This window comes from Acanthochromis polyacanthus, chromosome 16 (genome assembly GCF_021347895.1).
Source record: "Acanthochromis polyacanthus isolate Apoly-LR-REF ecotype Palm Island chromosome 16, KAUST_Apoly_ChrSc, whole genome shotgun sequence".
NCBI classification, from domain to species: Eukaryota; Metazoa; Chordata; class Actinopteri; family Pomacentridae; genus Acanthochromis; species Acanthochromis polyacanthus.
In genome coordinates this window covers 30,896,269-30,919,669 of record NC_067128.1, presented here as the reverse complement: position 1 = coordinate 30,919,669, position 23,401 = coordinate 30,896,269, and the positions used below count along the sequence as shown (strand labels likewise).

The following is a 23,401-nucleotide window of genomic DNA, read 5'->3' as shown; positions in this document are numbered from 1 at the left end:
GGCATGAAAGACCGATAGGCTTCAGGCATTAGTGTGCTCAACCTATTTAATCACACATTGTCACCCTAAGTGCTAATGAAGAACCAGTTTCTGGAAGCTCCACAGGAGAACAACCACATCCCTTTGCACTCAGTGATTTTGTTCGGATGTTATTGCCCCCACGATGAGCTGTAAAGCTTTTTTTGTCGTTTCCCACACAGCAGAAATGGCACCTATCCACTTCCTTCTCCTTATTACAGTTATGAGAGTGTTGTGGCTGCTAAGTGCCACAATTATCACCGCATTGCCTCTAATCAAACACTCTCAGTGGTAAGTGGCTTTACACAACAGTTAAAAGGTTGATTCACCCAAATTACACAAGCACACACACGCACGCACACAAAATGGTGTCTAGTCATGCAGAAAGTTCAGCTCTCAGATATGGCTTTTTGAAATTTTCACCTCGACCACAGCACAATGGAGGTACATTTAAATGCATTTGTAGCCGGTTACCAGTTGCTCTGAATGATTAGCTCATTTTACTGTTAACAATTTTGTTTGAGCAGCTTTACAAACCAAAACTAACCATCCAGAAAACCAGGAAGAGTGAAAACCTATGTGGTGGAATCTCATAAGGTTTCCAAACTGATACGCAAATAATCAAATTAACCCTCATGGGCAGTTAGCATTGGGTAAATACAGCCCAGTCTAAACTCCCACAGAAAAAGAATAGAAATCGTATTGATGCACATGCAGTTCGCTTAAAAATTCCATAAAAAGGAAAACATACTCAGACTGCAATCTTCTCGTACGTAAAAAGATTATTGGAGAAGTTGTTCCAGCCTCTTCTCAGATCAGTTTTAGCCGCTACACTATGGGAGAGGTTAATGTTTAGGCATCTCTGTGGTGCAACGAGATAAGAAAATGTAGATTTCTGTGTGGTTAACAACAGAATTCCAGAGAAATAATAATAAATAATAATGGATTAGATTTATATAGTGCTTTTCTAGGCACTCAAAGCGCTTCACAATGGATCCATTATTCATTCACTCACACATTCTCACTCTTGCGTTGGTAAACTACATTTGTAGCCACAGCTGCCCTGGGGCAGACTGACAGAAGCATGGCTGCCAATCCGCGCCCACGGCCCCTCTGACCACCACCAACATTCACACGCATTCATACACCAGTGTGAGAGCAGCACTGGAGGCAAGGCGGGTAAAGTGCCTTGCCCAAGGACACAACAGCACATGACTAGGTTAGAGCGGGAATCGAAAAATCATCTAAAAGAACATTCAGGGCGGTGATCAGTGCATATAGAAACTTTATACGTGCACCAAATGTAGGCCGTGGCTTATATCGTAGTTATTCTCATGCATGCGGGCTGGTGCCATCGTAATTAATAAATAACTTTGTATTCCTATTATGTACAGGCAGCCGAGTGGTCATACTGTGTTGCTGAGTTTATTGGCTTCTTCCTCTGGTGTCAACAATCACAGCTGTTTGCATTCAGCTTGCATCCACTGGATGACAATACTGTGTGCTGTGGATTACACCTTAAAGAAGGCTAATCCTAGGTGCTAAAGTAGAAGGCAATATGTCTGTAGATTCTCAGTCATGCAGGTCATGGTAATCCTGAATGCGTCAGGAGAAGGCTGCAGGATTTTTCTCTTTTTTTTGTTTTTGAAGATGTTTCACCAATAAGCTTCCTCAGTTCTAACTGACTGGCAGGGATTTCCAGGTGATTATTGTCATACCAAGGCTCATGGTGGTGAAATAGGATTGTATTGCATGTTCTACTCAGGATTTCTTCCTGTTAAAAAGGGAGTTTAGGGCTTGCTCTGGGAAGTCAGGCCTTATGGGTTTTGAAACGCATTTTGAGACTGTTTACATTGTAATTGGCGCTATATAAATAAAACTGAATTGAAATGTGGTTGACGTATGGTGTTATAGGTCATATTCCCTGTTTAGAAGATTGTCGTTGGTGCCGATATGCTTTGTTTGTAACCCAGATTCATTATTTACATGCAAAAGCAGCGTCTTTGTGTTTAGAATTTCATCATGAAGTTGCCATCTGAATATAGGCTTTTTAACTGTTTGGACAAAAGAGTGCCTTGCATCTTTTTTTGTGTATGCGTGTGTCCTCTCCAGCTTTTAGTTTGTCTTGTAATTATACTGTGCATAAATAAATAAACCCCCCAAACTGAGACACTTAAGTGAAAAACACTAGTTATTACTGAATCATTTCCACGGCTTCGAAAAAGTGTCTTTTGAATTCAAGAGGCTGCTCATTATTTAAACATAACCAGTTTGACAATAATAGATTTATAACAAGTATATTCCGTGGATCTCGGCTAACCATAAGCAATAATGACCCTGTGTCTGAAGTGTGTAAAAAAACATTGTTGAGTTGTTGAAATGAATTATGTTTGTCAGCCTTTGCTCGCTTTGTGAAGTCCTGCTCTGCGGCAAAGACTAGGAGGGCCATATTTGTCGTGATGCTGTTTGCAAAATGAACTCCATTTTTTATGCAATTTCAATCTCGGCGGATGAAAGTCACATTCCTGCGGAAGGTGAGCTCAATTGGGTTTGCAGTGGACTCACAACACTGGAAAACTAACTAAGCTTGTATGTTTTTAAAACAGAAAAAAATGGCTTGTGGTGCAATACATTTATTTATATTTAGTCAACACCTAAATCAAGAGGTATTTGGTATTTAAACCACAGACAGTAGCCTGGATGTGAATTTCGGTCTCGGTCATGTGCTTTATTGACCCACCATCCACCCGGACCACCTCCTGCCAACTGTGTTGCGGTAAATAAGGGTTCATGCAGCCCCTCATCCATTCTTTTTTTAATGCCTTTGAATGTTATGCTAGACGTAAATGTAACTGAAAAACTATTTAATTGTGTCAAACAAATTGTTGGCGGCAAAGTTATTGTGAGTCAAAATTAAAAGTTAAGCTCCTTGTTAATCATCTCATGACTCCTCAGATTTACCTTGCAAACCTGCACTTAGAGCTTAGGTTGCCGTATGGGATCACTTTCATTATAAGGGTTCAAACCTGTTTTGTTACTTAGGTATTCTGACCTGTAGACGAACATTTGGTTGAATTGAATCGCCCCTAAGCAAGGCACTGAACCATTTAATTACAACACTAACACTTTTCAGTGATTTAGGAACAGCTTGTATTGGCATTTTTGCTCTTTTTTTTGATTAATTGAATCTTCCATGCAAAACTACAATCATTTAGCAAATACCTCTGTGTGAATATGGACCATATTACTATTAATACTCTGCACGTTCCTATTTCGAGGCAGTGAAACCATCTCGTGCATTATTAGTTCCATTCTGCAGGCACTTTTTTTTCTTTAGCTCGTGGCTGTTTACTGCTATACTGACCTAATTTCCCTGCGGGGGTGAGCAAACTTTCATCTCATTTTATCTCACAGGAACATATGTTTAAGACCAAACGTTACATGTAACAAGGAATGGCAGCTGGAAAGCATTTTGCTTGTTTTGAAGAAAAAAAAAACAGATTTTTTACCACATGATTGCTTCATTTTAAAATGGTGGACACAATATAAACTGAATTGCGGTGTTCAACAGCCCTTGGTGATTCCATGTAAATACATAATTTCACTTTAATTGTCTTCAGTGTTATTTCAGAAAGTCATTCACTGAAGAATTGGCCATTTTACGGCGCTTTTATGTGGAGAGATCATTATTTTGTTTGTGTGCCTGATAGCACTGCTCCTTTCCCTCCTCTCCAATGTAATTATAGCCATTAGGTCTTTGTCAGGGTGTACCATTACCAATGGAAGTTGACAGCTTCTGCACATTTGCACAAGCAATTAATCACTTCCCATTTTCTTCACAGAGTGTCAAACACAGAGCTGAATGCAGGGGTAGACAGTAGGTAACTTTTACGATCGTTTGTGGATGAGATTGATGACTGAGTCTTCATATCAGTCACAGTTGTTTATAAAAACACAGGCAATCCTTTTTAAAACTCTGTTAAATACAGCAGCAGGACTGTGAGTTGCAACGGGTTGACACGGGCAGAGACGATGGAAAAACTGATCTGCTGCTCTCAATGCAAAAAAGACATTGTCTTAAATCAATCACACTCGAAAGGTTTTATAGATTATAGATCAGTGTTACAGAATGACAAAATTGCCACATGCAAAATGGATGTGTCTAAACTTGACACATAAGATAGAAAATCAACGCTTCGTATTTCTCGCCTGATAAGCTCCAAAAATGTGTGACCATTTCACATCTGAATCTTAAATCTACGCAGTGCTTCTCCCAGTAGTATAAAATCTGTCCAGTAATATATAGCAGGTTAAATATGGATTACCTCTTAAATGCCTGTAAATGACACCTTCAGTTTCTAAGCATCTCAGAATTAGCTCAAAGCCCATATGTCTCCAGCTGACGCTTCACCCTTTATCCCTTCATTCACTTATTGGAAATATCAACAAAAAAAACTCCATTTTAAAAGTCTGAGCGCTGTACATTGAGCAGTACTCAAACTTACAGAGTGTTAATTACAACAGCTGTGAATTAACATGGCTTTAATAAGTGTATCTAAGGTACTTTCTAGTTAATTAAAACTATGAAGCAGCGACGAGGATGACAAATTAAACAGTTTAACAGGTCTAAATACAAATAACTTTTGGACTCTACTTGCATTGCCTGTCACTTTACGGGTTAGTATTTCAGATGAAGACCTCGTATGACTTTCCTCAGGATACTCCTTCATGCTCTGCTCCATGACAGCCACTCCTGATGGTTTTACAGTCTGCCTGCCATCTTCAGCATGGAGGATGCATTTGTCTTCGGTCCCATGTGGTGTAGTGGGTTGGTAGTTGCTGTGTGTTCACAATATGCAGTGGTGCGGACATGAGTATGCACTCCTCTCACGAAAATATACAAATGATAGTAAAAGAGTAAATGCACTGCGCTTACGTGCAACATTTCCACATATATTGTCAAGGTTTTCTGGTGAAAGCCATATTGACACGCATTGCTACTCACCACAATGCATTGTGTGTATCCTTGAGATTAAACAAACATGATAAATGCACTTCCTTTCTCAAACAATTGCAAAGAAATAGATTTTTTCACCTTTTTTTTATCTTTAACTTGCAATTGTTTGCATCCATTTTACCAAGTCCCTAGCAAACATCATTGTGCAGTGAAGAGATTTTGTCATCGTGGCCAGTCTGTGTTACTACAACTTCTGCATGAATGACATGATGCACACTGACCCAATTCATGGCATGTTGCCCATACACAACTAAAGAGATGTCATTTATCTGAGCATGGCAAAAACCTGCAAAATGGCTGTTTACATTCTACTAACATTTATGCAGTCTGGAAAACCTTGATGGTTATTGAATTCGTTCCCATTCATGTCTTAGTCTTCGGGTTTCGTTTTCTGTTTGCTTCCTGTTTTGTTCTAAAATCACCTTCCCTTGTGTGTTGCTTGGGTTTTTACCTCCGTCCTTTGTCTGTTTCCCTCCTCTTTTGATCACTCTGATGATTTTCACCTGTGTCTTGTCAATCACTTCTAAAAGTATAAATAGTTCTTTCTTTCCGTTTGTCCTGAATCCCTTTGTCCTGTTAGCATCACTCTTGTTTTGTCTTCTGTCTGCTACCTGCTGGGTTCCCCTTGTCTGCATTTAGTTTGATTTCAATTTTTGCACCTTGTTCGATCACTTCATGTTCGTCTGCCTCTTTTCCTTTTGCTCTGAATGCCTCTTTGTTTTTTTTTGGCAGTTTGAATTTTCATACTTTCAGGATTAGTTTTATAGAGTTATCGTTGTTCTCCAGTGACCGTGGATATGTGCTCCAATTAGCATGACCATATGGATGTTGCTGGAAGCTTGGAAACATTTTTCAGTATATATACAACTGACCAGCTTTGATTCAGTGGAATGAGGTGTTTTTATGAAGTCCAGTTTCCAGTTCTCCCTAATACATCCAGTTTTTCTATTAGTTGTCTTTTTCCTTGCCATTGCTGGTACATCATTATGTTTCTCATTGTGTCACCGCCACCTGTTGATCAGTATGTGTGCTCTGTAATCAGGACAAACTGCTTTATTGTACCACAAGAGGTCACAAATCCCACAGGGAGCCTTGAATTGATTGAGCAAATCAAAACAACAGCCAATAGAATGGGAACTCATTGACAACATGTGCATTTGGCGCACACAGAACAACATTAGGATTGAGTTAGGGTTGTCTTTTTTTGTCAAGAAAATTGATCTAAGTGCAGTATTCAACTTCCTTCTAGCTCTTATTTTGGTCTCCACCAACCCTTGAGAAAGAAACTGTGGCACTTCAGCAGCTAAATGTTCCTTTATGTTCATTAGCGAGCCTGCAACGGTGTCTGCTTGCTGTGAGCAGGTTTGTAAAGCTTGTCGGTGGAAACATCTGCCTTCTGCTGTAAGCCAGTTTGATGAGAGTGCTGAGACTGAACCAAAATAACAGAGTGGAAAAAGCTGAAAAGTAGAGTTTGTCACCTTATGTATAGGCGTATTATCAACTGTCTGTATAAAAACAAAGCTGCTTTTGTCCTCTGAAAAATCAAACTTATTTTTGCATTTGTTGGCTGACTGAATGCAACCTCTAAACCTCATCAGTGTGTAAGTGCATTTTTTGTTTCTCTTGAAATGTAAATTCAACACTGTGTGCCCTTGAAAGCACATTAGTATGCCAATTGTGAATACTATACATTATTATAGGAGGTCTTGTGCCTTTCTTCAAATGCATTTTTAGTCTTACGAGAGTACCACCAAGCCTAGAGTTGTGGCACAGCAACACCACAATATCCCCTTCAGTTCACTCTGATCTGAGAATGTAAATGAGAGTGAAGACTTGTAGGAACACTCTGTACATGTGCACACAGCCCTAAAAAAAACTCTGCACTGCCCCTCTCTTGTTTTTTTTGCTTTGTTTCACTCCGTTGCTGCGTCAGTGACAAAAGTTAATTTGGGCCCGTCAGGAATGATAAGCATGCATCACGCTCAGATTAAAACTTAATGTGCTCTTGCCGGCTGGCTGCTTGTCAATTGAATGGCCAAAGCAATACGAGGCGGTGCAGTGGAAAGCTAAGTGGATCTGCTCCCTCCGGTGTGAAGCCCAGAAAAACGCTTGGAGCCTTTCCTCCCAGTCAGCCACAGATACTTGTTTGCCCTGCAGCCGGTAATACATCATAAGTGCAAACAACCTATCAGCGACTTCAACCGGTTACCGAATCATTGCTCTTTGTCACAGCCTCTCCGGCGAGTTGTGCTTCGGCGTGCATGCAGATTTCCCGCTTAAATTCTTGGTTGCAAATGGATTCATTAATCATATACGAGTGGATCAGTCACTTTCTGTGGAAATCGGCGAGTGTGTACACAGGTATTTGTCTTAGTGACACTGCTGCGCCGACAGTTGTTACTTCATCATCAGCTGTGAAAGCAACTTCATGCGCGCCTAAAGTGTGAATTCGCAGCAAATCATATAGTTTCTTCAATTTGCGGTTGCACATTATTAAAGGATCAAGGTGATGCTTCTCGTTTCGCACATATAGACGTGACCAAACCTGACCGCTGACTCTTTTGAAGCAGCTTTAGAGGTTGACAGGCGGAGTAGAGATGTCGTCGCCATGGCAGCGGTGTCAACCCACCTGACTGACGGAGGACGGCACCGTCAGCAGGCAGCCACACAGCCCGGACTGATGTTTATTCATTTCCCAGCCGATGGCCTATATATAGATGGAGTGGAAGTGGGGGAGAGATGCAGCGCAGGCACATCAGCATTTTAAGGTGGAAGGGAAGCATTCCCAGGATCGGCTGTCACTTGTGGACCTTTTTATTATTCAATATCCGGTGGCTGGAAGAGTACAAGTTGGCTTTTGTGTTGTGCTGTATGATTGTGCATATTTAATTTTTCTTTATAACAAGAAAGGTCTGTTTCAAAGCAGGCTCCTGGGAAAGTGTTCGACATTTAGGAAAAGACAGAAATAATCAAGAAGCGCTTCGCTCTTTAAATGGCTGTCTTGAAGCAAATTTGGAATTCAGTGTGGCAATGTTACCTCTGTTTACCATTGTTTTTCCCATTGGTTATAATAAATTAGGTTAATCAATTAAAGATATGACACCTTCATCGTACTGCTTTCTGATTAGGATTTTTGCAGAGTTTCTTCTTGGTTTTGCTCCATCTCATACTTCTTAACCAAAAGTTTAATTGCTTTTGACAGCCAGTTCAGCTGCGATCGCATTTTCACTTCAGCTGAAATTATATGGTTATTAGCTTAACTGGCAGATCAGTTGCCTTCATTATCCACAATTCAACTGAGAACCCAATTTGTTGCAGTGCTCACGCTTGCTGCAAAACACTCACTGCTATGACCTGTGGTCACTATTTTCAGCTGATGTTGGCAAACTAAGAAGACATTACAGTGTAACTGACTATACAGGGTCACTTCTTTACAAGTCCTTGCTTGTGCTACTGTTACACCACAGTTTATGTATTTATGTAAAAGGCAAATGAAACAGACTGCATCCAAACATGACAAATTTGCGTTGTATCCTTATTTAAACCCTGTAGTTGTCTTAAGGATTCAGTGGCTGTTCTTTTTTTAAGTGGTCTCCATCAGGTTGTAACATCAAAGGGGCATCTGAATTGCCAAACATTCAGTCAGATTCATAAAAAAAACAATCCTTAACCACACAAAGAAGGGCAAGTCCTGCAGCAGATGACCTGAAACCCACAAGAGGCTTGATCTCAACATCATGGAGTCAGTCTGGGATTACACAGAGAACACCGGGACAGCCTTAATCTGCAGAAGAACTGTGCCAAGTTCTCCAAGAGATGAGGAACAACCCACCTGTCATGTATTTTTAAAAATAAATGTGTGCAGGTTTAGCCCTTAGAAGTGGTGCTGCTTAAAATACAGATATTGATTTGGCATTTTCTGTTTCCTGAGCGATGCATGAAGTGATAAATAATTATTCATGGCATTTTGTTTGAAAGCATCCTCACTTTTGCACAGTACTGTGAACATTTCGGTGAAGCTAAACTTAATGGAAACTGATTTTCCTGTGTGCTCTGTTCTTTCTGCAGGGATGGCCTTGAAGTCTGTTGTTAAGCTGTATCCCTGCATCCGCATCTCAGCAGTTAACAGGTGAGTGAAAAGTTACTTCAAATGGCAATTAATTCAGACACCAGAGGAGATTTAGAACATTCCGAGAAGCCCGTTACTATCCTGGATGAGATTTGGGTTGTTCCATGCAGAACTTTCAAGGTAATGTGGTTAAGTTTGAGGAATTATAAGCTCCCCCCTGACTCGATAATGCTTCGCAAAATGCCGGATTTGCGGGCTTACGCTTCAAGGAGGATAAGTTCTACCAAAACTACCCAGAAACACTCGACTTAAAGTGTCTTCAGGTGAAGTTTTGGCGTCTGGAAAGAGCTTGCCGCAGCCTCTCATGACTCAGTGAGAGCAGACAGGCTCTGTTCACCAGCAGTAGCCCTATAATCCACACCAGTGATGGGCAGTTTGTGTGTGTGAGGCTTTAACTGGACCTGATGAAGGAGAAGCTCTTTAGACGACTATGATCTAAGTAGGCAGCCAAGGAAGCAGCGGATTGAGGTCACGTCAGCCCATCCAACAAAACTTAATGCCCTCCACTGGGTTTGTGGACTCGTGGTGACCGTACGGTTTTTGGAAAACCTCATTTTCTGCACCGACTTGACAGTAACAAGCATGTGTTATTAGAAATGTATGAACAAGAACTTTGTCAGGGTTTGATTTCCAAGTTTTTGTCAACATGAATTTGGCTTCACGAGTATATAGGTCCCGGTTGTATACCACGAGGAATCTGTTGGAGAGCACAGCTGAACATTTTGTGTTTGTGACGGCGGTGATGTTAAATCTACTCGTTTGGTTAACAGCCAGAATCCCATCAGGACTCATTGAGCTGCTTTGTGTTGTTGTTTGTCCCTGCCAAAGAGCTGTTGTGCAGGCTCCCTGATCATCTGACAGCTTTCAGAGACAAGAGGAGGACGGTCCGCAGAGATTACCGCCTGTGTTCCAGCGCAGCCCCCAGAACTTATCCCGTGGCACACTACAAGTCACCACTCCATTATTTATACCCTCTACAAACATCAAAAAAGGTTTTCTCGGCCAAGTGTCATGCGGTGTCGATTGTATTCGTGAGTGCAATAACACAGGAAGCTTCAAATGGGCCGTGCAGTCCCAGGAGGTTCTAGTTCCGCTTCACCTTCAGCGGCGCTGGAATACAGATCCAAGGGCCGATTTGTGATGCAGCTGATTAGACATTAGCAAACTTTTCACCTTTTACGAGTGAATGTTTATCTTTGTCATCTGATTTACTACTCTACATTCGTTTGAATTGAACGGTTTCTTGAGTAAGTCCCAGGGGTTCTGCTGTTTTGCTGATGGAAAATAGACTTTTAGTTGTGGAAACTGTGAACAACACTGGAACGGTCCCGCTGATTTGAACCACTGCCGGGTGTTTTTCATTCAGCCCTTCAACTTGTCTTTTATAATTTATGGAATGTCATTATTTAAGACTTGATTGCTGGCTTTTGTGTGAGAATTCATGGTGTCTCAGATTGTGAATAGAAAATTACAGCCGCAAAAATCAAATCTCAGCTCAATCAGCATATAAAAACTGAAGGTCGGCTGTATGTTTCAGCAGTTTGTGTTGTCCCCTCTTTTGGTAAAATTAAGTTACATGTTAAGTGTAACAACACAGGCCAAAACTAAAAATAATATCCACATCAAAAATCTCTATTTTTATCATAGGTATTTTTTTTTACAGCATTTGATTTTCAAAGTACTATTTTTGCTGTATTTTCATCAACAACAACAGAATATTTTCACTTGTTAGACAGTATTTGAAAGAAAAACTGTGCGCATTAAGGATAGTAAAGAAATTAATAATAAACATTTTTTTCTTATTATTTTACAGATCATATTTCTAATTAAACCAGAGGAAAAAAAACACAATTTACATTTTGACTGTAAAAATAAAAGCTCAAAACTGTAAGTAATGTCCAGATTTTTTAAAAGTATTTATATAAATGATCAATAAATGAGCAAACAGCACAGTGTGGGCAGAAAATTACTGAGTAATTTTTGAATTTTCTTCCTGAAATTTTGAACATGTTTTTTCTGGCACACTTGCTAGCTGATTTTCCCTTCTTTCTTTCTTTCTTTTTTTTTTTTTTTACAGTGCAGGAATAGATTCAGAAGCCTCAAAGTGGATATTAGATGTTCTTGAGAATGCAGATTAAAGTTGCTGACTGACAGCAAAGGGACTATATTCTGCTATAATTCACATTAAAACTGATGAATAGCGTTATATACTTCCTGAAACTGCCTTCATCTCTGTGTAAACAAAAGAGAAGATACAGAAAGGTATCTCAGTGCTCTCTTTCTGATCATTGCTTTGAGAAGATAAAATAAAAACCTTCAAAAGGCAAAGAAGACAGGCTTAACTCTGATCAGGATTCTAGCTTTGGTCAGTATTTAATGTGTGCGTTCCAGCGTGCAAACCAAACTCCTCAGCTTCCTTCCTCTGATTGTCTCTGGTGTCTGTTTCTGAAGCAGCTCTGCTGAAGGTCGGTTAGACCCGGAGAAAGGCAGCAGAGTTGTGACTAGTCCCTGTGGCCCGTGGCGGTGGAGGTGTCACTCTGACAGAGGGCCTCATTAAAAGCGTGTTCCCTGTAGACCAGTTTCCCCCATGGTGAAAGAACAGACACCTGGCTACTGTGTCTTTAAGCTGAATCAATTTCTGCTGTAACAGTATCGCAATACTACAAGCGCAGCACCCTGAATGCTCACAGACTGGGTGCTGCATAGAGCCATACACTCCCACTGTTACACTGACCTCCTAGTGTTGATTTTTACTGCTTTATACTATAGAATGACCAGAATTTATCAAGAAGAATGAGAGAAGGTGGTAGTTGGATTATTGATCAATGCTAATTCTTCAATACTTTCGTTTGGTTGGAGAGTTTCCGGCTTAGATTGAAGACCAAATGGACAAATGGCATTTAAATCTTATTTTTGTGTTGATGTACACGGTTTTAAAAGTTTGGGGTCACCCAGACAATTTCATATTTTCCATGAAAATTCACACTTTTATTCATGTTCTTAAATAAATGCACAGGGGTTTTCTAATCGCCAATTAGCCTTCTAACACGAATAGCTAACACAATGTAGCATTAGAACACAGGAGTGATGGTTGCTGGAAATGTTCCTCTGTACCCCTATGGAGATATTCCATGAAAAGTCAGTCATTTCCAGCGAGAATAGTCATGAGCTACATTAAGAGTGTCCAGACTGTATTTCTGATTCATTCAATGTAATCTTCATTGAGAAAAGGGCTTTTCTTTCAAAAATAAGGACATTTCTAAGTGACCCCAAACTTTTGAGAGGAAGTATATGTGCACTCAAATTTACAGTTTACAGTATTTGCCTTATTATTTGTTACATTTTAATTGACCATTGTCATGCAAAGGTGTGGATTTTGTTGCAATCTGTGCAGCAAGATACAAAATACAGGCTGTTCCTCCTATTTGTAGTTTTAGGTCAGTGCAGGTTGCAGATTTCGACACTATTTGACAGGTAATTGTGTTGCAATTGCATGTTTGTGGTTTTTTGCTGAACAGCCACTGTACTCACAACACCAGTGCTTTTAATTTGTATTTTACTTTCACAGTAAAGCCCCCCAAAAATGTTATTGGAGACATGATAAAATGCACCACAACAAAAGCAGATTTAATTATTGAAGGTTACCTCGAGCCAGCTAAGTTTTGCTGATATTAGCTAAGTTCTTCTCCCCCCACAGGATACACAGCTCCACTCCAGGACACCACATTAGCTAAGAAGTGAAACCAGTTTTTAAAGTGTTTCAGCTGCTGATTTTTTTTTAAAAGTGAAGCTCAAAGAGAACTCTAGCTTTAGAACAGTAGAAGATGACTAATGTTTCTCTTAAATGTACATTTTTGGAGGAAATTAAGGTGCAAAAAGATAGTAAGAGTAGTATAAAGCATGTTGTGGGTGATTTGGACAACAGGAAGAGAAAGAAATGGACTGTACCTTCAAGTAAAGGTGGTTTAGTTGAAGAAGAAAAACAAAAATGTCAATGCATGAAACACTGTAGCTGGTACTACCCTTTGGTAGTAGAAGAACTTCATGTATGTGTGTTTCCTATCAGTCCACCAATTTCTGACATTGGCTTTGGTGAATTTTTTGACATTCCTCCATGCACAATTTCTACAAATGGTAGAAGAGGTTCTTGCAAGTATGATCCATTTGAAATGTGTTTTTTTTACACTGAGGTAGTTGCTTAACCCTCCGTTTTTATTTATGAGGAGTTCCTTGGAGGATTGATTTGTTTGCTTAGGATCATTATTTTTGTTAAAAGTGCACTTCAAACCAAATAAAACTTTCAAACAGATGGCCTTCAAGAACTCCTTAGTATGATGGAGGATTCATAGTTGAATCAATGACTACAACTTGCCCAATCAATGAGGCATTAAGTGTTTGCTTTTTTAAATGTGTTAAAAAACAATCAATGTCCAATGAATGTACTTTTTTTTTTCCCCCACATGATTTTAACTGACGTCGGGTCTGCAGCCATGGTTTCACAATCAAATGTTCTTTTAGAAGCTTATTGTGATCATGGAACAGTATATGGCCATTGTGATTTGATAAAGTTTGATAAACAGACCGAATTCAAGTCTTCAAGTCAGTTGTTTGTTTCAGAGAGGGGTATTTTCTCAAACCGTGAACTGATGCCAGAATTTTGATTTATAGTGAAACCAATAAATCTCCTCTCCAGGAACCACCATCCCCATGGTCGAACATGGTGGTGGGAATGTGATGCTCTGGTGGGGTTTTTTAGCCGATGGGCATCATGAAAAAAAGATAACTTTAAGATTCTGGAGGAAAACATCAGGCAGTCTGCATAAACACTTTCCCTCAGGCTGGAGAGGACCTTCCAACAAGACAGTGATACAAAATATACAGCAATAGTTTGGAAGAAACTGGAGACAAAATGCAAATGTTAGAGGTAAATAGCAGAGTTTTGATCATTTTGGACATGGCATTTGTAGCAAAAATGTAGAAATTGTTAAAATGTTTCATTAGGACCTCTGACACATTATCTTACTGTCTTTTGTGACTTGTTTTTGGCAATTTCTAGCCAGAAGAAGTTCATTAGTTAAATAAATGTTCACTATAATTGGAATGGGTATGCAGAATTTGGTGCATAACTTTACGTGTATTGTCATTTTTGTCTTTCAGCAGTAGTGGCTGCTTGTAGCCTGTTAAAAGCTCTTTGTTTCCAAATGTGGGCTGAATAAAAATTCTGCAATTCTTCTGTAAACAACTTTGGAAAAATTTAACGAGTTCTACACTGAAAGCTTGAGTCCCCGCTTCCGAAACTGTGTAAAAAGATAACAAAGTCACAACAACAATGGGCTCCTACATTTTTAACAAGGTTGTTTACACAACAAAATAGTAGCTTATTTTTCTTTGCTTTTATCTTTTTTCGTGACTCATGTCCTTGTTGCATCCCGATGTGTTGCGCACGTTTTTGACCAAGAGTCCAATGAACAGAATCCTTCCAAGCAAAGAAATGTACCAAGATGTGCCATTACTGCAAGCTGACTTGTTCAGCTGTGTCTTTTTCACACTCGTCTTATTTGTCACTGTTTTTCCATGTTTCTGGCTGAGACACATGAAGATGATACCCCCCAGGATCTCACCTACAAAGCTCTGATTGGCTGAACTCATCAATGAGCACAACACAAGAGCTATGTGAACTATTTTGCAGACATCTGAAGTCAGGCTAGGTGACAATACTGTTCGAAATAGAGAAGCTTTGTGCATCTCTTGGCTTCCTATTGTGTTTCTTGTTGCTGTTTGTGTGCAGATAATGTACTTCCATTCTGGCTCCGGAGCACTGATTAGGACTGGCAGTGCTACAGTGCTCACAGACTGTGAACAGGAGGGGGAAAACTGTTCAAGGGCAGCTAATGCATTTGTTTGCCGTACATATTCCTGAGAGGGCGCGCTATGTTGTTTAGCATAAGAACACAACAGGGAACATCGAGTTTTGTTAGAAGGCTGCAGCTGCCCAGAGCGTCCAGTCTGATGATGCTGCAGAGGAAAGTGAAGCTTCTCCGTGTGCGGGAGTGTGGGCTCCTTGGTCTGCGGCTGTGTGCTGATGCGTAACCGTTTCTCCTGCACTGCATACTGTACCTGCTGGGCGCCTCCGCTCACAGGCCTCATATAAAAGCGGATGTGGATAGTAAACACAGTGTATAGGTCAGCACCTTTCAGTTGAGTCTGTGATCAAAGACACCGCTGTGGACTTTAAAAACCTCCGCTCTCGTTCCCTGATGTCCGCAGACATTTCTGATTACGGAGGCACTCTTCTTTTCCACAAAGAATGTATTAATAATTTACAGGATATTTGCATGCACTCGCTAGTAGAAAGCCTCATCCTTTTGCTGCATCTACTTGTCCTGCATTAGTGCATAAGTGGCTGCAGTCTTTTTTTCCTTTCTTTTTTTTTTAAACTACATCTAGGGAAGTAGAGATGATAACAAAACAGTTTCTCCTCCTTTATTGACTTGCTTTTCTGCTTCACTTTGGGAGGGTGGGTTCCAGTAAACAGGTAATGTTCCAGCAATGCAGCACCATAATAGGACTCAGGCGGAGGGCAAATGTGTGTCTGAAGTGTGGCCTTGGGGCTGCATTTGCATGGGGGCATGTAAGGTGGAGGAAGCAATGATGTTGTAGGCTTCAGGACTGACCTTAAAAGGCTCTGTTCTATCAAAGTGGCAGGTTCAGTTTTGTCTCATGAAACTCATGGGTGTTTGTGCTCCATGCTGGGCACTCCCATTGCCACTGCACTGACACATGGATTATTTAATTATACGGATGGCACGTACCCACGCTTTGTTTTTGTTCTAGAAGTTGTCGATTGCTGTGTGTCCTCTCAAAGCCAGCTGAAAAAGCTCCTCTACAGATGTCCAGCTGTGAGTGCTTGACCGGGCTTTGGAAGCGCAGCACTTTTTCAGCTGAGACACAGCAGTTGTTGTTGTATAGAATACATAATGTGCTGCAAGAAGTGATCGACTGCAGCTTACCTGGTAGAGCCATGGTGGACAAAATGTTCAGCGAAGCATGACTGTTCAAGAATTAAGTACTGACATGGTAAATGTGGCAAGTTTTCCCAATTTTGGCTATGCAAAATTAGTAATTTGATGAATAGTTTTAACAGTGAATGCCACCTTGAATGCAAAAGTTCCATCTCAATTATCTCCTGCATCACTCTTTTGCAGGGGCACCATCGCTACATCCTGGCCTTAGCAGTAAGGACCAACCGATATGGGGTTCACAGGCTGATACCATTTTTTGATAATCAAAAAAGGCCAAATGTAGTTTTAACAGCATGTGATAGCAGGGAAACTGTCACTCATAACTAAGTTTCTTCATTTAAAAGGGTGACTGTAACTGATTATGTAAAATAGAAATAGTAGTGATTAATTATCTCCTCTGTTTAAGTGGGAACGACTGAGATTGATCAGCTTTCCTCGTGCTGTACCTCTCTTCATTCTTAATATTTCAGTTTTCTGTCACTTTTATTGTCCACTAAAGTCCAGATCTTAAAAAATTTTCCAGACTCTGTTTCATGGTAATTTGTGGCTGCTTTCTAAATTAGCCACTAGCTGTTAGCGTAGCCTTAGCCACAATGAGGGAAGCTAATTTCCTGGTTTGTGGCAACAGTTTGTGTTTCTTGTTCAGTTTTTGCTGCTTGAGGGACATTTCTGAGACCACAGAGTGACAAAACACAGAGAGCAAAGGCTTGATCAGACCTTAAGTGGCACATTTAATTCATTAATTATCAGTCAAGAAAAATACTGATACCAGTAACCGGAAAAAGGACAAATATTGGTGATGATAATGGGCCCGGTCGATAATCAGCCTAACCCTACTTCTCCTTCATTGTTTTTCAGTTGTAGTTCAGTACTTGCATTATATGTTAGTATTATGGTGGCATGGTCTATGTGTCAGTTATTTTCCACATTTTGTGGCAGTTATACCAACAATGTTTTGAGTTATGGAGGCTTTAAGCTTAGCCGGCTAATGCAGGGAGTATGTTTTGTCATTCTAAATATAATTTAAATGTAAGTACCATGATTTAGGAGGCAATAAACCTTCATACATTGTCTCACATTTAAAGAACTGTTAATGGCCAGTAGACTAACTTGTATGAGTACGATGTAATGGTTGGTCAGTTTTCGTATTTGTCTCACCCCTTGCTCACTGTGATTGGAGAATGAAAATAACAGGAAAGAACAGAGCATTTTAGCAAAAGTTTATCTTTTTTTTCAACTCTCAGTAACCAGAAACAATTGTGACAAACAGTGACAAACAGATGCTCAGTGGTTCATCACACTGCCAGCATTTTGATCATACTGTCAATACACTGTACTCATACCCGATTTATTCTGTTTTGATTTATACACTAAATTCCCAGAAAGAAGTTTGAACTGCCAGCATTTTCACCTTTTTTAGATGTTTTCTAACAAGTAAATACAGAATGTGCAGGCCTGAAAATACAGATTACTTGCATAAGAGACTGTCCTCCCAGAAAAAACGACCACATAGCTCATCTGTACACGCCTTTATTACGACCGAGTGTTACGTTTTGAAGTTAAGCGACTTCCAGCGGTTGAGTAAATATCGACACTCCGGTGTCTCAGCTGAAACGTCACCATGAACAAACTTTGACCTAACACTAACCCTAACCCTAACCATAACCCTAAACCCATCTTGCAAAAGTGAGGGAAAAGCCGCTTTGCAAATTAAATCCCGTAATGCCTTCCTGTCTCCCGTAGGGGCGCTAACCTAAATACGCTCTCATGGGTCGTATTCAGGGGCACGGTACATACGACCTGTGTGGTCGTATGAGTTTGAGGGCTTGTTGTTGCATACTGTTGTAATCGATCTACAATCATGAGTTTAGTTAAAATATTCTTTAATTTTGTTTATTTTGAAGAAAAATGGCGGCCTCTGATGTTACAGTTTAGAGTCTTGCACCTCGTATCGTCAATGAAGCCACTAACTCCGTTGATAAATATGAAAGCGAGTACTTTGATTGTCAGCAGATCTCAAAGAAAAGCTAGTCAGTAGACTGTTGTCCTGGTAGATGCTCTCATGGCCCCGGAACCTGTTTAAGCTACAGGGTGCTGTATCCTGCAAAGTAATCAAAAAACAGATGTACAGTATGCAAAATGCATGTTGTTTTCTTGCAACGCCATCAGAATGTTTTAGCACCTGGCCTGTATTTCAGTGACAGTGATTAAGATTCAGCAGCAGACAGAGGAAAAAAAGCTGTTGCAGAGTCGTTGCTTCGAAAAGATTGTGTTGTCTGAGCAGGTGTATCCCAAGGGATAGTTACCCATACATCTTCATAAGCATCAGTGCACCAAGGCCTCCGATCTCAATGCGCTGCTGCAAATTTAACTGAATAAACAACGCTGTCCAAGTTATTCATTGCAGGAAAACTCTGACTTTTTCTCAGTGAATCTGACTCATAAATCTCTGTTTGTTTAGCTCGAGCTCGCTGCAGCCAATCAGCACAGCCCTAATAACTTTTATTAAAAGTTTAGCATAACCAGGCTTGTTAATTTTCCACTCCTACACATCTTAGCAGTTCATTTGCAGAGTTTAAGTTGATTGCAGTCATTAGAGCTGTGTTAATCACAAAGTTCTCTATGTATTATCAACACATATATTATACAAATGGCCATATGTAATATGTATGTGAGAATGCATACATTAGCAATAGATTGATTGGATTGTCAGAGGCAGAATCAAAAAGATTTTAGTGCAAAGTTGATTTTCACATACAAGAACTTTGAATTAGATGAAACAGTCGTAGATGTTAAGTGTAACAAGACAAACAAGAAGCAGTGTCGTAAGTCAAATTAGCAGTAAGTGTAGTCGAGGGTTGATAAAACACAAAAAGTAAAAGAGATACTTTCAGTGTGGAGTAATGTGCAAATTAGTCACCTGAGAATATAGAAGGTAGTATGTGATGTAAACAAGAACTTGTAATGTGCCTGTTTGTGTGCAAACATTATTTAGCATGTAGAGGCTACTTTGTGAAAATTTTTTGTCAATTTGGAGCTTTGAAACCACATTAAAACATATTTTATAAAAACATGAACCCCGCTGATGTCACACAGATTTCCTCAATAGCCATTTTGAAGCTCACTGTGGTGACTCCTTTCATCGCCATCTTGGCCCAATTGCCAAACTTCCAGCTCATCCAAAAATGCACAAAGACCTAGAGTGTGAATATAGCTGTAGGAGACCATGCAAATGTCTCTGGTCCGTGAATTGTGTTATTACAGCTGCCACTTGCTACACCCACAAGCAAATTAGTTGTATAAAACTTCATCACCTGAACAGTTGTTATAAGCAGGGAAATGAGAGACCAAAATAGCTTTTGTAAAAGGTTGTAAGAGGTAGGTATTTTAACATGGGGGTCTATGGGGATGGCTTGCCATCAGAGTCAGCCTCAAGTGGTCAAACAAGGAATTGCATCTTCACATTGGCTTCAATTTTTTGCCCTGAAAGTTGCTGCTTAACTTATAAAATGTTAATTACACTTTAACTGGCATTGACCGTAGAGTATACATGCTTATGCTCAAATTTCAGTTTATATTTATTTTACAGAACAGTAAATGTATTCTGGCCCATCAGCCCTACTTTTATTTGCTGGCACAGTGTCCCTGATGTATCCATTACACCCTCGCAGGTAAAACAATTTTCTCTCAAGTCAACCATGTTATACATTTTACAAAAACCACCAGCTGCTCACACCTGCTGCTTCTCAATATAGCTGCCGAATAGTATGGCGAATAACCTTAAAACCCTCTATTTACCATGATTTTTTTTTTGTCTTTTTTGGTCTCAGTACTATACCCAGCCCAGCATGTGAAAATGGTGTGCGACACGTTTGTCTCCATTATCACAGTTCCAGTATCTCTATTGAATTCTGTAATCAGAAAGTGAGTGGAATCTCCCAAGGTGGTTAATGGGTTGTGTCAGCGTGTCATCTTCTGTGGTGCATGGTAACCCAGCAGCAGCTTTGGAAGTGAAGAATAATAGGCGATACTTAACTGCTTCTATATCCCAGTTCATTAGCTTGATTACTAATCTACGTGTACAATAATGCTTTCAGTAACTCAAAAATAACCCCATATCACTTCATTTCATTCAGCCCGCACAACAAGCTCGGGTTCATTCATCTATCTTTGTCCCTAATGGGGATTTGTACAATGTGCTAGTTGTGTTGTCATGAAATCCTGCAGTTCTGTCCATGGATCTGTATTATGAAGGACATTCAATATACGCAGCACAAGCACTGTCAGACAAACCAAGCCTCATATTTCTCACAAGAGAAACTGCCTGTAGTCCTTAGCCCACATGAGAAATAAATGGAATAATAATTTAAAAAAAAAAATGCAATCAACAAGCAATATAGCTCAGCCATTAAATAAAGCTGGCAAAACTGGCAACTGTGCAAAGTAAGTAAACAGGCTAAATAATACCACTGCCAAGTAGATCAGACTATAGTTGCAGCAGTTTTTCTTAAATGTGGGTTTCTTATTTAAGATTCATGATTCACTTTAATTATAAATATGCAACACATAATTTTATATTGAAAATAAAGATGTAGTCTCTTTGTGCTACTCTCAACTAATTATGTAAGGAATAAACAATAGAGTAATGAAAGCAATTTTGTGGTTTTTTGTTGTCAGATGTGGAAAATGAATTCAGTAAACTCACTGTTACACTTTTGTCTCACTTTTATAGAGAGTAAGACTGTTACACTTTTACTCTTGCAACCTTGCGCTGTTAAACGGTTCGGGTAGTAAGTAATAACAGATATGAAAGCATAATTCAAACTGCTGAAGCTTACTTGCAGTTCTTATAAAGTCACCAAGTACAGGGCTTCAGTGCTTTAATCAGTCTCTGTTTTAGGATTATATTAGTACACAAAGGCCTAAAGAACAATGAAATGACTTAAAAAAAAAAAATCACTCGCAGCTCTAAAAACTCTTCTCGTCTTGTGTGCTGAGCTCTATGTTGACAGTATTTTCCAAGAGAATTCATCGTTCGGTGGACAGTGTGTTTATATGTGTTGATCTGTTATCGTGAACAGAACCGAAGGAGATTAAGTTTGCAGCACAAGTTACCACGTCAACTGTCAACTGCCATAACCCTAAAAAACCCAGGGATAAACCCGGAGTTACCTCACTCCAAATCCTGCTTCTTAGCACAGACCTCAGGTTTTAAAGTGACATCTGAGGTGAGCACAGGCGAACTTGACCCTGTCCACAGATAAATGTGAAAACTCTGTCTGCATAGACATTTATTTTTCAGAATAACTAAGACTCTCTGTTGATAATAAGCAGAAATGTGCTTTGTCTGCATCCGTAAAAACCCCAGACTGCCCGCTAGAACATGAACAATCAAGAACGCCATTATTTCTTCTGTACATGAAATAGTCTGACTTTTCTAAGAGTATTTCTAAATCCCACATATCAATATAGCGTGCTGTGTGGGGCCAATAAATCGGCATCAAATACTGTGAGAACAATGGCAAGAACAGGAGAAAGCAAAAAGGGGGCCAGGTGAGGAGGAAAATGTGGTGATGACAAGTGAGTGTGAGTACTTGCTCAAAGACCGTACGCACCCACATGTCGGCTGTGTACTCGGAGGCGCTTCTGGATAAGAAGTGCAAGTATGACATTGGTGTAATGGGAGCTTATCAGTGGGGGAGGAGGGTTGCGTGTGAAAGACCGCTAGCTCTCCTTGAGTTTCACAGATTGTGATATCAGCAGTGGGAAGCAGATACTGTGTGTGCAGGGTAATAGTGTTGGCTCTGTCCCAAGGGAAGGATTGCGTATCGCAATAATGAATTGCAAGGGAGACAACCCTGTGGGGTCTGCTGCCTCATGTGAACACACATAATGGATATATATTGTGTTTCCTTCGGGCACGTGGACTGGCTAATTGGCAGATGGATAGCTAAATTTGGGCCCTTCTCTGGAGACCAAGCAAACAAAAGCGCACACTATTCTACACTGGTCTGTCCTAGTCTGGTTCCTCCTGGCCTCATTTTGTCTTTAGCAGTTTTGCCAGTGTCACATGGGTTCATTGTATCTATTTGTTTTCTCCTACTGGGGACAGCGTGACCCTAAAAAAAAGTGTGATATCCTTATGTAAAAGAAAGAAAACTTTAAACAGCTGCAAGGGAGAAGATAACAAAGGACCTAGCTCATGTGCCAGAGAAATGCAGATACATCTCACCTGGAGGCCCTTTTCTCTAAAACAAAGACATTCCCACAGTAGTAATGCAATGGACATTGAAGAACCACAGCTATGAGATGAATTATTTTTAAATGGCACATTAGAGCAATTCTAGTTAGGTTTGGGTATATATTGGGTCAATACTGACATTGGTTTCATATCTGAATACATTCCCAACATTCTGGAGTGTAGGGTATATGATTATATTTGTCATAACTGTATGACACTGTAGTTACCCTGCTAGCACTGCCTCGCAAACATTACATCTCTGCGCAACTGAAATGCATTCCCTATGTATTCTCTATCCAAAGGCATTATTTTCTATTAAAAATGTGTCAGATCAATTTTACTGTGGTGCTTTTGCTTCTTTTCAGCTAACAATCATACATTACATGTAGTTGGACTCAACCCAATTACCCCAAAAAACTGTTTTAATAGTTTTAGTGTGTAGTCTTAATGAAGCTTCACACATGTAGTTACCATGGTGAAAGTATTTGTAGTTTCGGTGCCTAGACCAAATCAAACTGTGGGTGAAAAGTAAGAGTAATGACCCCATACCAGACAATGAACCCCTGGTCTCCTGGGTGATTTATGGTCCGGTCTTGTCTGCATACCTCCTTACATGAACTTTTTGGCCCTTTCAAACTGTAGACTTTTCCTACAATGTCACAGTCTTGCGGTTTGAAAATGTTATTTCTCAAAGAAAGTGACTGAGAACACAAGTTAAGTTGTATTGGAGTTGTATCTTGAGACAGGATTGTACCTACAATGCCGTCTATTAATAATTACTCTGCCAAGCCTACCCTTACCCTGACAACTGAATTTCCCTTCAGGGATGAATAAAGTGATTCTATTCTATTCTATTCTAAGCCTGGCTGGGATTAAAAGCTTTTGACCCATATTATGTCATAGCTTTGTGAATAATATTCCATTGTACTGTTGATGATACAGATAGTCATATTGAAGTCTTCATTCTGGTTGTC

The 23,401-nt window shown here is 39.9% G+C and overlaps 1 protein-coding gene across 2 annotated transcripts in view; it reads left to right on the top strand.

Moving 5' to 3' along the window:
* lrfn2b (leucine rich repeat and fibronectin type III domain containing 2b) overlaps positions 1-23,401 on the top strand; it is a 183,102-nt gene that overhangs the window by 42,300 nt on the left and 117,401 nt on the right. For both annotated transcript variants that reach the window (XM_051960640.1, XM_051960641.1), the window contains exon 2: positions 9,104-9,164. The gene's annotated coding sequence lies outside the window, so the exon portion shown is untranslated. The remainder of the gene's footprint in view (positions 1-9,103; positions 9,165-23,401) is intronic.